Here is a 12,979-nt window from a genome sequence, read left to right on the forward strand (position 1 = left end):
TTCACCAAATGCAATGTCATTTTTATAACAGCATGAGGAATGAATGCCTTTTAAAACTCGTCTTCATTAGTTTCACAGTTTCTAACATTTAACAGCAGAATGATCAGATGTACTTTGTTCTTGTTCTCAGAGTCCTTTCCCTTCTGGTGAGCCCGGCGGGACATGGGAACAAACTTTCCTCTTTTAAAAAAGAAGCATAAAAATGGTTGAAATACCATTTAGTTTTGTGAAACCACTCAGTGAATTATATCTCTCACACAATATAGGCAGGGGTGAAAGTACTTACAATACTAAAATTACTGTAATAATTATTTTTTTTTGGGGGGGGGGTTGGTACTTTTATGAGTAGATTTGCAAATCTGTACTTTTTCCCGTATTTAAGTATGCATTACAAGATGTAATCTACTTAGTACTCAACTATGATTTTAAAAGTAACTGAGTAAAATTTGAATTAATATTCAAACCTTTTCTTTGCATTTTAGTAGCCAATAAGGTGATCTGATCACAATCGGACCAATGAGAACGATGACATACAAATTAAAAACAACGCAGCACACATTTGGAGTAAGGATGTTAGTGATTAATCGTTAATTGATTGTCATTAAGAACTTAACTAATAAAAGATGTATTCATTGATATTGAATTAAAAGTCATGGCTATAAGTGCACCTCATTTGTCTTTGTTTTGTTGTGTTTGTTATTAACACCATAGTTAAGTGCCTAATAAATCTGTTTTCAACGTCAACATTTTAGGTGCGCTTTTATAGACCCTTTTACAGCCGACATCATCGACAAACTGCACATGCGTTTTGGTAACTGAAGTAGTGGTTTCCCTAAGTCATCCAGATGTTTTATCAAGCTTCAAATGTTTAATTAAACATTTTACCTGCACCAAAATCACCAAAAATCGCCATCGATGGCTGCAAGCTATTAAACGTGCTGACTGGCCCGAGGACGCGATCAACACTGCTCAAGTTTGCAGCGACCCACTGATGAGCTGTTGCGGTCTGCCGTACTTCTGCTGACAAAATGCGCACAATTTGCTCATTGTTAACAGTCTGTTAAAAATTTCTGACCTGCATGTTTTGCAGGTTCTGTTTTTTACTGATCCTTTCAAAGACCTTAAATCTAAATGCAACGTCTGTCTGCTGGTCTGCACTGGCAGATGCACCTTTCCCTCCTGCTCGCACAGTGTGATTGGCTGCTGTCTGGTTGTTTCAGAGTAAATCCACTGCAGAAAAAAAAAAGAAGAGTTGGCTCAGTGCAGAAGTTTTAATAACATATTGCTTCATGTTTGGGCTCAAGTCATTCCAACTCAAAAGACTAAAGTCCAAGTGATGCCATGATTCATTGGTGTTAAAGTTAAAGTCAATATCAAACTTCAAGTTTCGATTTAGTCATCAGATTCATGAGTCCAAGTCATGTGATTGGAGTCCACACCTTTGGAAAACACTGCTGCTGCACGGTTGTTAAACCTGACTTGCATTTAGTTTCACTGTAAAGGAAGTCAGACGTATTACAGAGTCTCACTTGCCTGTTTTGAGTTGTCTAACAGCTGCTAATAGAGAAATTAATTATTAGTTTGCCTTCAAGAACCGACTACATTTACATTTTGCTCTTTTTACATCAGCAAATATCAAATTTGTATGAGCCTGTAAAGTAAATATTAATGTTGTTTGGACCAAGCAGTGGACACAGCTGTGAGCAGGCCTGGCCTACTTATGAGAGCCATTTGTATACTTATTTACAAAGTGTATAAATGTATACTTATCTGTGCAGGCCGGTATCACAGCAGGTGTGTCGCCTCTTCAGGCAGAACACCTGCTGGCCCTGATTGTGTCGAGGCCACAAGAGCAACATGTTTAAAAGTCTCGGCCCGCAGATGAATATAAAGGCAGTGCAGCAGCAGCACTTTTTTCCCTGCTGTGACTCTGTAGATAAAAAAAAACATCAAAGCTGAAATGTAAAACTTTTCGTACATTGATGACCTCTCCAGCTGTGAGGGCTCTTCAAATGATTTCAATGATGGTGTTAGAACTGAACAGATAAAATGGCAGATTGGTTGTGGAAGGCCGCTGTTGATTTGTGTGAATTACTACAAAACTAAAAATGCATTAACGGGCAGAGGCAGGATCAAGTTTTGTAAGTCTCAAGTTTGTGCACTGAAGTCCTGAGTTAAGTCCAAGTCTTAAACTTTGAGTTTTGAGTCCTGAACAAGTCATAATAAGCCTTAATAATTTACAAAGTTATTTCACTAAGAGGTGGCAAAAGTACACGGAGCAGATGTACATATACTTTTTAGTTCTGTTAAAAGTAGAAATACTCAACTTCTTTCCTGAAGTAAAAGTGAAAAAGTACAGGCTCTAAAATGTACTTAAACTCACCTTTTCTCCACAATCGAGTCTTAATCTCTTGTCTTTTACGTCTTGTCAAATTTGTTGTGTGTGACGTGCACTGATGGATACACAGGGGCATCGTCTTTTCTGTGTATTATTGTCCCATCCATTTATGTTGAAATCTGTCCTGATGTTGGGAAATCCCTTTAAATACATTAAAACTAAGGTAAAGAGATGTTTTTTGAAATGCAAAGAGAAAAAAGTACAGATTGAAATGTAGGGAGTCGAAGTAAAAAGTTGTCAGAAAAGAAAATACTCAAGTACAGTGGAAAAGTATTTGTATGTTGTTTCGTCCCAGCTCTGGCTGTTAAGCTAACATTAGCTAGGCATTAGCTTGCTAACTATCTTAATATTAGCCTCGACTTATTCTTTGAACAACATCAGATGTTGTATGCAGTTGGAAGTTGTTGCAACTCCGGCTGTAATTTTCAACCTGCATGTTTTACTGATATTTTTTTTTTTTTTTGTTGATCAGCACATATTTTGTACGGGAACAAAATTCTTTTGCATAAGCTAACGTTAGCTCTCAGTCAGTAGTTAACGTTCTCTGGAGGTTCTGACATTCTTACTGATCTCTTTTTGGGATCTTTCCCTTAGTAAAAATTTGGGAGCCAGAGATCATGATGGATTTGTATGTTTATTTGTTTTACAAGCTGCTACACAGCAGCCTTTTGGTATCTCTCCCATTGTATGAAACCAAGAGTTTTCCCCCAGAATCGTAGCCTTGCTGACCTGAGCTGGATGACTTATTGCTAATTTGATGTATCAGTTGGTAGCTAGCTAGTTAAATATGATAGCTAATGCTAGCAAAACGCTAGCTAGCTAACTAGCTATCCAACAGTTTATGTAGATCTACATAAACCGTAAGCTAGCAAGTTAGCTTGTGTTTTGGTAACTTGGGGAAAAACAGGAAAGGAGAAATTTAACAGAGGGTTCGCCTGGAATTTACTCAAGTGTTATTGGCGCACAGAGCAAAAATGGGCGGGGCTTAGGAAGGGTTGATTAAGTGTTGACTTGTTGACAATGAATAGTGTTGACATTAATTGATTCAGGAAATTAATGTATGAATTACCTGATTTGTGAATTCACACTTTTTAATGACGGCCTTTTTCATCTTTGGGCTTCAACTGAAATCCAAATGGAGTCATTAGTGTTAAAGTCAAGAGCTGAAAGTCTCAAGTCTAAAGTCATCAGATTTGTGACTTGAGTCCACACCTCAGTTAGCTGTGATGTGATATCCAGTATTTAATGTTTTTATGTTGTTAATTTCCACGCAAAAGAATATGGTATTAAACTCACCCTGAGCTTTAACACAAACAAAACTCAGATCAACACTTGACTTAACATGCTTCCCTCAGCAGGAGAGAATAAAAATACGGTGTGTTTCCCGCAGACTTGTTATCTGAATATTCACAATGTTGTGGCTCCAGATCTGCATCATTTCTCTTCGGTTTCATCAGGTTTCATTCCTTTTCACCGCTCGCCAGCACAGATCCCTCGTAGGCCAAAAATAAAATGGGCTTGAGTTGTAGGGCGCCTTTGCCAGCCTTTCCCACCAACCCCCTTCTCTCATCACCACAACATCAAAGCAACCCAACCAATTAACTATTCCCCGAAACGAGAGCAGCAAAGCATCGCCCCACACCCACCAGATCCCCCTGCACATTACCATAATCCAGTCTAATCATATTAACATAGGCCACAGATGAGCAGGAGGAGACACGGCTGCTCTGGCTCTGCTGTGTTCGTTCAACCTCTTAGTGTGGGTGTGAATGCATACAACCACTTTCATGCTGCACATGTTGTCTCTGCTGTGTGCAGTCCTTTAACATAAAGGCCCTGATATAGATAGCCCTATATACCCTAATATGCTAAACGCTATATGCTAAACATCTTTCTGTACATGTTAACATGCTAGAAATGTCAACATTACATGCTAATTGTTAGAATGTTAGCATGCTCACAAGGAAGCAGTAAAAGCTATGAGCTAGAACATGATGCTACTAACAAGCTAAATAAGCTTATAACTAATAAGCTAAATGTGAGAATCTTATTCTGACTTCAAATGGAGGGCGTTCATGAGGTTGTGGTTACGACATGATATATTTGGTGTTCAAGTGGTTTTAAGTTGCGAGAACATCATTTTTAGCCACTGAGTCTGACAATTTAGCAAGTTAGCAAGGGTGTAAAGCAGCAGTTGCAAAGGTGTAGTGAAAAGACGAGGTCATTGGGAATATCTGCATTTCCACGGACATATTATGAACTATAAAGAAAAAGTACGATTAAAATATACCATCTGCCAAAAAAATTATTTCCTCATTTTTTGAAAACGTTAGCAAAGATTTTCATTATGGAGGTCGTGAATACCCCAGTAGGGGAGCATTCATATGGACTCATATGGAAAAACTGCATGCTAAATACTAACATGCTAATTGTACACATACGGTGACCAACGTCCTGAGAAATTTAGGACTGTCCTGCAGTTTTAGCAGTTGTCCCGAATCCAGAATCCTGTCCTGTTTGTCCCGAAAATGAACTGTTATATTATAGTAACAGATAACATGAAGAAGCTAAAACGAGAGTCTGTGTGCTTTATAAAATTACTAATGCAGGCCATAATTCCTTCTTTCAGTTATCAAAAATGTCCTGCTCCTTTTTGTAAAATATGTTCAAGTATTATTAATTTGGCTTTACTTGTCTACGGCACTGATTAGACTATCATAAATAACAAATTACTGATGTCATTCAACCTGTTTTAAACCAGATAGCAGAGAGCGCAGCCACCACTGCCAGAGGAATTTGTGATAAAAATATATCTAAAAAATGTGTTTATAAGCTCCTAAAGCTTAATGACAGCCTTATCTGCAGAAAAGACGCTTAAAATGATTATAACTCAGCTGTCACTTGTGCAGAATAGTTTATGTATCTTGTAAACAGCCAAGACACTGTGCTTCACATTATTTATTATATTATTTATATACTGTTCCAATTTTTGTATTTATATTTTCTCTGTTTAAATTATGCATACTTTTATACTTCTTCATATACTTATACTTCTGTAACTGATCTTCATACTATTAAGAACATATTATCAGAGTCAGAGTCTGATTTTAGTCTAAAATGTATAATTCTATACATTTAAATCTTTCTGATACAACACGCTCATCCCCAACTCTCCTGTCCTGTATTTCACCCTTTCTCGTCCAGTCACCCTGTGTGCACATGTTAACATGCTAGTAACATCAACAATCCATGCAAACAAGTCTACAGTAAATGTTAGCTAACGTGAGACATGCTAACAAGCTAATATAGGAGCAAAATGTCAGAACATTGCACACTAAAGTTAACATACTAATTGTACACGTTAACCTGCTAGTGATGTCAACAATTCATGCTAATCTTTAGCATGCAAACAAGTAGTTAAAATGGTAGTTTGCATAATAACATGATGCATGCTACTAACGAGCTAATACATGAGTTAAATGTCAGAATTTTAATTGTGCACATTAATAACAGCATGTTAGTTAAGATCAGTGATGAGCAGTAATGCTTTACTTAGCACTTTTTTCAGTAATGAGTAGTATAAAGGATTGCAGCAGTCCTTTTTCACAGCAGCCAACATGAAACAGGGTAAACACAGGTGTAACCAATGATGCTAATTAAGGATTTGTTGCATTCAGCAGGGGGGCCTGCTCTTGTTCATGCTGGCTCACTGGAAACACTCCGCCTGGCTAAATGGAATGGGGTGTCAATTGGTAACACCTGTGTTTACCCTGCAATTTCATATCAATATAGCTGCCGTAAAAAAGGTCGATTTGAGCGTCAGTAATTACATGACGATTTCTAAACCCTGTAACGCTCTGTGACTTTGACAATTTGGGGGGTCGGCTGCAGGGTTGAGATCATTCTGGTCTCTGGTTCAGTGGACAGACTCATCTGGTAAATTTCATGCCAGCATTGCACAGAAGCTGGAGTTGTGGGAAGGCTGTTAGCTTCAATCAAAAGAGGAGATATACAACTCCTGGTATAACATAAATTATGGCTTTTCACATTGCATATTAGCCCTGGGCTAAGAGTTAACCCTGGGATAACTTAGCCCCTTTTCACACACTTATTGTTAACCCAGGGTTAAGCTAAACCCAAGGCTATATGATTCACACTGTCCTTCTTGTAGCTCTGGGTAAAGCCTCTGTACACCCACACAGGTGTTTTCTGTTAACCTGGCTGATTATCTCCTTCTTCTAATCTTTTGGTTTTGTTTCACACTGGCAGCTTTTAGCCCTGAGTTGAGTCGATTTTGGGGAGATGACCCCCCAAAATCGGGGCTAACCCTGTTAGTCACTTTGGAACATGCCAGGATTGTGCCAGTGTGAAAGCTGTTTTAGCATAAGCCAATAGCTCCCTTAGCCTGGGGCTAACTGCTCTCTTACATATTGATCATAAAGCTAATGCGATCTTCACCATATGCGTCCCAAACTTTAATACCCTGACATAACCAGCAGGGAAATGACTTAAATCTAGCCTTTGCTTAGAGATAAGAAGTAACATTTTATAAAAATTGATCCTAAATTTATGTTATAAATCCTGGACTGAATAAATATACTGCATTTGCTGAATCTGTCTTCATTTTAGATCGACAGCAGTTATTTTAAGAGATTTTTGGGGAGTTTGCAGAGGTGGCGAGTCACGCTTGATTTGCATAACAGAGCCTAGACCTCAACTTGTGATGCTACATCTCTCAAAACGCACCACAGCTTACGTGGACGATCAGTGACGGATCCTGTGGACTTGTACCATAAAACAGCTGGTGATGGTCGGTTAATCCCCCCAAACAGTAGGCAGACATTACAGATACAGATTTGTGTGCACACTGGTTATACTTTTGAGTTTTTATGAAAGAATCAGATACGTGCTAAAACATTTAGCATCTTTGACCAAGAGAGTTTCTGTGTCCATGTACGAGCCTTGAAAGCACTCCAAAAGTTAGTTAACACTGTCTATGCACATAGACAATTAGGACAATTAAGCTGGTTTTATTTTATTAGCGTCCATGAGTCTGTCCCAGAGAAACCTGTTTTGTTTCCTGGATTATCAGTTCCTCTCTCTCTCTCTCTCTCTGGCCCTCTGTGTTAGTGATAAGTCTCTCCATCCGTCACCCTTTCATGTCTTGGTGTCAGGACGTTTATAGCTCTGCCACATTGCCGGCTGTATTAATTATCCAGCAGCACAGGCAGCTGCTGGTCGTATTGGGTGTTTGTCAGGTTAGCCTTCGTCTGCTGCTGATGGATACGGGGCAAGACGCGGTGAAGGCTGACACAGTCTGAGCGCCCATATCGACCTGCCTGTGTGTGTGTGTGTGTGTGTGTGTGTGTGTGTGTGTGTGTGTGTGTGGCTTACTCTGGTGCCAGCGCTCTGCATGCAGTGTTTATATGGACTTAATTGCCCGCCAGTGGTATTATTGTAATCTGGAGCTCATTTGGCGCGAGTGGAGTTGCTATGAAATAATTCTCTGAATCAGACTCATGTTTTCCATGCACTCATCTGTCCCATGTGGTCTCACTTCACATCTTTTAGACTAAATATTTTATCATTACAGTTTGCATTGTTTGGGTTTATTCAAGGAACAGAGAAGATTAAGATTTATTTATTTATTTTATTTTTTTTTTTTTTTTAAAAGGCCGTGAGAGTTTTTATAAAATCAAAATAGACACATTAGAATTTAGTATTTTCTGACATGTACTCGCTGACGGTACTAACTAGAACCATAAAGGGTTAGAGCCTTTTATAAAGGTTATACTTGGAGCCCCTTCAGAGAGTTCTAGAACCTAAAGCAGATCCCCCTATGACAGCTTCTATAGAGAACCCTTCTATGGTGTAATGGTTCCACCCAGAACCCTCTCTGTAGGTTTTAACCCGAACCTTTTCACCCTCTAAGGATGCCAACAAGAACCACCCAGAAGTTTCTACCAAGAGCCTTTTATCTAGAACCCTCTGAAGGAGTTCTACCGAGAAACCTTTTATATTCCAAGGGTTTCATCTAGAACATTCACAAAGGGTTCTACCTAGAACCCTTTTATATTCCTAGGGTATCATCTTGAACCCACCCAGGGGGTTCTACCAAGAAACCTTTTAAATTCCAAGGGTTTCATCTAGAAAATTCACAGAGGGTTCTACCTAGAACCTTTTTATATTCCAAGAGTTTTATCTAGAACCCACCCAAGGAGCTCTACCGAGAACCTTTTTATATACCAAGGGTTTTAGTTAGAACATACTCAGAGGGTTCTACCGAGTACCTTTTTATATTCCGGGGATTTTATCTAGAACACACTCAGGGGGATCCACAAAAAACTTTATATTCCAAAGGTTATTTTTACAACATACTCACAGGGTTCTACAGAGAACCTTTTTATAGTACGGTACACAAAACCCTTAATGTACCCTTGATACCCTTCCCCAATTCTTGGAGAACTCAGAAGCAAATGGTTCTGTGTAGAAGCTCAGGAAGAACCCTGATGGAACCCTTATTTCTTCTATTTCTTTCTGGGGTCTGTGAATATACCGTATGCTGTCATATGCAGATGAGGCAGGCATGGATTCAGTTTTAATTCAGTCCGTTCCAAATGTAAAACTTGATTAAATTAAATTTAAAGTTCATCGGCTAATGACTGAGCTTTCCTAATTATTTTTCAATGTAATTATTTCCCCTGCAGAGTGGAGTGATGCTGTCATTTCTCTTTACATTCTGAGTTGTACAGGAATCTCTCAGGGCTGATTGAACTGGAGGAGAACTGACCCTCCAACCCGGCTAACAATACATGATTATCACAAGTGGATCAGCTGAATGACGGCAGATGATTAGTACCTCGCCTGATTCTTTACATCGCCGCCGAGACAAAAGCTACATTCGTCTGAAGCTATATAATTTACCTCCTTCCTGATCTTCACTCTCCTGGCTCGCTCTTTTCTCGCCGCCGGTTTGTAAGCGACTCATTAATTAGTTGTGTGGAGTTTGGAAAATTACCGTAATTACTGTTATTGGGCACCATTGTTCTATTATTCACTAATCAAGAACATTGCTCGATGGACAATCAAAATCCCTGACAATCGAAAACGTCAGCGTAGCTTTTCATCTGGTGGCAAAATCTCCACATCAACAAATTATCAAATACTGGGCGCCAACAATATGTTAATTCATTTTGATAGATAAGTAGATATAAACATGCAGGATTCTGCACCCATTATTGTTCCAGATTCTGTAGAAACTATACCATAAAATGCTATTTTGCATATGAATTTAGTACATAAACAATAGGCAAAGAGCCTATGGTGGGTTGAGGGTGTCGTAACTACTGCCCCTGTTAAAGGAGCAATATGTAAGACCATAGTACTGCAGCAACCAACAGTGAGCTTGAGCCAAAGAGGGTATATTATATAGGTTTCATCCTTATTTAATCTATGACCTGTGGTTGAAGTGAGTTGGCTCTCCCTGGTCCTGCCTTCCAGAGCCCAGAGCTCAAACAGGCTGCCCGCAGGGTGTGAGGACTCTGAACCGATAAGAGCGCTAGACAAGAGCAATGTTATACTCAAGCGATGAGGTCTCCACTGTAAGTTGATCAGCTGTTTGTAACTGTCCAGAAATACACACTCTGGAGTCTGAGTTCAGTGACTGAACTGCTCCATTAACATTTTGCTTAATTTAAACATCAACTCCTTCAAAAAGATGATTAAGGATTTCTTAAGACTCATATACAGACATTAACTCATATGACAAACATTCAGCATTAATTTGAATTCTATGTAACATAAAACAGACAAACAGTAACACTTATTCCAGCCCTGAATGAAAATTTCAAAGGAGGACGTCATGGCTGTAGCATTGTTGCCAGAGATACGAGTATTTCAACTTTGCATTTTGTGATTTAATACTTGAAATATATTACATCAGCACATGCACAATAATAAATGACAGCTGACATCTCATTCTTCTTAACCGGCCACTAGGGGGCGCAAGTGATCAACAACTGCTTTAGTTTGAAGTCTTTGAGCTCAGGACAACGTACGTGGAGGCCATATTAATGTTGGTGGAAGTTTGCAGGTCTCCGCTGGTTGTATCTGATAGTTGTGGCGATATTGCAGTAGGTGCTTCACTGTCTGTTGCCTGGCCGGGATCTGCACTCTACTGAGTGACCTCTTCTAGTTATGTATTTGAGTTCTTCATTTTTAATTTCATGCTTCCCTAAGTATTGAGAAAACACTCAAACCATTTGGGTTTAAAACACATTTTGAAACCACTGACTGTAAATAAAGATGTACTGGATGAACCATTCTAAACACAAGTGAGCCAAAATATCCTGGATAAGAGCGCTGCCATCTTGGTGATGTCATTTGGAGCCAGAGTCTGTGCAGTCGTGATCAGGGTTGGAGCCGTGGTACCGAGGTCCCACCCACACAGCAGGCTGACTCAGTGGCGAACAGAGCTTGGCTCTCTAAAATAATTAACTAAAACCAAACTGATCAAAACATGAACGTATGTCAGCCTGATAAGAACTAACTACTCTGACAGAAACCATCTATTTGATGTGCAGTTTTCAGGCTAATGTTCCATCTGCTAACATGTTGGGGGGGCGGGGTTTATGACCTGTACTGCAGCCAGCCACCAGGGGGCGATCGGATTGGCTTCACTTTTGGGCAGCTGTCACATCGTCCATCTCCATATCCAATCAGTGTTTGAAACCTACTCGAAAACGTGGTGATGATCATGAAACCACATTTTTTGGCGAGCTAAAACATGCATGAGGAGACCTCAACTGTAGGAGGCTGCACAGAAACCCGTGCGCTACACTCAACAAAGAAAAAAAAAGTCTAAGTCCGCTACTTTTCCAGAGCTTTCAACTCATCACAATAGAATAGAATAACTGACATTTCAAACTGTTTTCTATAAGTTGTCATGTGTTTAAAGACCCAAAATCAAGACTCTAGGTGGACTATTTGATTAGTATGAGCAAATACTTCAAACAGTATTTGTAGAGGAATGATTGTGTCCCAGACTTTTTGATCCATGTAAGCGGCTGATAACTGTTGATCAAGTGGTTTCCATTGTAGTTTTTTTCTTCTGAGTGCCTTTGTTTGCCTCCAGACAGCCGTTGTTGTTGTTGTCTCATCGTACAGAAAACTGTGTGGCAGCTCCAGCTTTCATGTCAGTTTAGTAAAAAGCAAGAGATTCTCAACAATCAACAGAAAACCCTTTCAAGAAACGAGCAGCAGGTCGATACGACTCGAGACGTAAACAGGCAGGCAGACACCGTGAACAGCAGTGCGGTGCAGAGGTCAATACTTCATTAATGTCTGATTAATGTCTTCAAGCTGATTAATTCAATTGAGCCCTTTATTACGCTGTGTGTATTAATAGAAGTGAAGGAGTCCCTCAGCAGGAGATGCTGTCTGCCATATGGGGGAGCATTATGCCTGCGTTGGCTGGGAGGGTGCAGCCAGCACAGAGGATGCCAACCACAGCACTGGGAGGGTCAGGAGGGCACGCTGGGAGAGGCAGGAGGTTTGGCAAAAACTTAATGTTCCCCAGCCTGCACCGTGAACTGGCTCAGCCGACGAGGCCGGCTGGATCCTAACAGCTCGCCCTGAATAAACCATGGAGCCTGAGGTACATTCAGTATTTGCTGCGGTCGAATGCAACCGAATGTAATAATATCTGGTTCTGCTCACAATATGTTACGGGATAATATTGAGAAAATGAGAAGAAACTGTACATAAATTCCTTTAAAGTCATTAAACAAACCGTAAAACTTCCCAATATTGGAAAAGTTTTGTAGCAATTTTTATTTGTTTTTTGTTTTGTTTTTTAAACAAGACATTCCAGTTTAATAATACAAATAAAAAGTTTTATTCCCTTAATAAGAAAAACACATTTCAGCATACCAGACTTGAAGATATGAAATTCAATGATAAAATCAAGAAACTTTACTCAAGTACTGTATTTAAATATTAAATTTGGGGTATTTGTACTTAACTTGAGTATTTCTTTTTTGTTTCTTATTTCTAGATTTTTACTCCACTGCATTTCTTTGACAGGTGCATGAAAACATTTCCTGATTGTGCCGTTTCATAATAAAAGCATCTACTTCACAAAACAATAGTGGACTTTTATTGTGAAGAATTTAAGGAAACAACATGTTTTTCCCTGAGACATACATGAACGGTCTGTCCACCACTGTACAGCTGCTCAACTTGAGCCTCCTTGAGCTCATCTTCAGTTAAAAGACATACCATCAAGCAGGTAGCCCTGTTGTGATGAAAATGCAAACCCCTGCCATGCTGGGCTGATGGGCTGAGTCAAACCGAGTCAAGCCGAGCCAGTTCATGTGTAGGAAAAAGGGCCACTTGTTACTCAGTACCTACATATATGTATTGGTAGGTACTGTGCTGATACAGCAGGGTTTTTTTTTAATTACACCATAACTCCGGAGTAATTATTATTTAATTTTAATTATTTTGTGGACTGTAATCTAAAGCGTTACCCAACATGGTTACTTAGGTATTTCTGTATTTCAGGGCCAAGTTGAGGCATTT

The sequence above is a fragment of the Lutjanus erythropterus genome, chromosome 1 (genome assembly GCF_056507025.1).
Source record: "Lutjanus erythropterus isolate fLutEry1 chromosome 1, fLutEry1.hap2, whole genome shotgun sequence".
Classification (NCBI taxonomy): Eukaryota; Metazoa; Chordata; class Actinopteri; order Lutjaniformes; family Lutjanidae; genus Lutjanus; species Lutjanus erythropterus.